Raw genomic sequence first — 1886 nt, 5'->3', positions numbered from 1 at the left:
TCACATATAAGTGACTTTTCAGTCCTAATTCAGGGCTCTTATCTTTCTCTAGGACCCCAGTATTTCATCTGGCCTGGAAGAGAAAGTCCTGCTCACTCATTCTAAAGACCTGAGGCTTTAGCTCATATACTCTACCTGCCTACTTGGGGGAGGTAGTGGGCATTTGGGCTGCAGTTGAGAGCTGAGTGGTAGGAATGCTTTCCCACTGCCGTCTTCCCAGAAATCCCTCAAACTCTAGAGCTCTTAGTTTGGGGCCATTTGGTAGACATCATTATGTGCCTTTTCCAAGAAGGAGTCCTAGATGGTATATTTTCTCAGCCTTTGCATAGATGAAATGATCTTTTTGTTTCTTTTTTACATGCAAAGGAAACTTGACTAGGTGTAAATGGTTTAACATTCTAGTGTTATAGGATTTTCTCTTTGAACACTTTATAGATATTGCTTAATTTTTCTTTCTATTGAAAATTGCAGTCAGGCTCATCTCCAGTGTTTACAGGGCCCAAGGCAAGAGTTAAATGGAGATCTACATGTAATATATGTCTAAATATTTAAATTGTTTGAGTCAAGCTAACAAATTTAAAATATATTCCATCCTTTTACCTTGGAAAGTAAATTTTCATTACAATAAAATTGAAAAAGATGTGTAGCACTATGGTTTTTACATGACAAAGTGCAAAATATCAAAAATGACTGAATTTAATTATTGCCATATCTGGGCATTGAACAGCAGTGTTTGGGTAAAGAGATAAGGACATCTGTCTTTGATTAATGCCTCTGTTTCTTTTGTTCTGTTCTGTCAGGAACACTGCTTATTTTGATTATATTCTCTATATATTTGGTTATTCTTCCATTGTGTTTATCTTTTGTCTTTTCAAATCTTTGAGGAAACATTTGTCTTGCCTTCATTCTAGCAGAATCATTACATTTTATAATAAGAATTTTCTCTTAAATTTCTGTTGGCAGTGATATGAATTATAAAAAATGTATTCCAAATGTACAATATTTAAATTATTTCATCAAAAATGAACATTAAAATAAATATTAAAAATTATTTCTGTTTTCAAAAGAGTTGTCTTAAATATTCAAAATTATTAAAACTAAAAGGCAAAATATAAATATGTCTCAATTTTAAATAAAATTTTAAATTAAAAATTTTTAATTTTTTGAAACTTTAATGAAATGCTATTAAGTGATTTATATACATAAAATTTACAATTCTAATGTTCAATGTCCATCTTGTTGCCAATGTAAAGAATCAGTAACACACTTCACATGTTACTTCTACACAAATGTTACTTTTTATACAGTAAGAGTAATAATGAGTTGCTTAACACACAAAATATATGGTTTGTTCCTGGTATGAATACCTTACTGTTTGTGAGTCATTATGTCTTAAAAACATAGGTTTTAAATCATTTAGTGTCTTTTAACCTATAACAATAGCTCTGCCACATTTCCCCGTTGACATTGCCTATTAGAAGAAACCAGATTAGCTGTATTGTAGGATGGCCCACACTCTGGATTTGTCTGATTGTTTAACTTGTTCTTTTATTTCTGGAATCTTTTATTTCCATTAATTGCAAGTTTAGCTTAGAGTTTGGCCAGATTTATTTTAAGCTTTTTTTTTTTTTTTTTTTGGCAAGAGTGCTTCATGGTTAATGTTGTGTATTTCATATTGCATTCCATCAGTAAGCACATGTCAGATTTGATCATTTAGCTAAGATGGTAATACCAGATCTCTCATTCGTAAGATATGTTTTTCCTTTGCAGTAAGCAAGTAATCTGTGGGGTGATACTTTGGTTCTGTGCCAGTATCATTATCTTTAACAACCTTTTGCCCAATGGTTTTAATATCCTTGTCTGAAATATTTCACTAAAATTTACAG

Source organism: Pteropus medius, unplaced genomic scaffold (assembly GCF_902729225.1).
Source record: "Pteropus medius unplaced genomic scaffold, Ma_sr-lr_union100, whole genome shotgun sequence".
NCBI lineage: Eukaryota > Metazoa > Chordata > Mammalia > Chiroptera > Pteropodidae > Pteropus > Pteropus medius.
The sequence above is the reverse complement of the archived record's forward strand: the minus strand, read 5'-3'. Positions refer to the sequence as shown.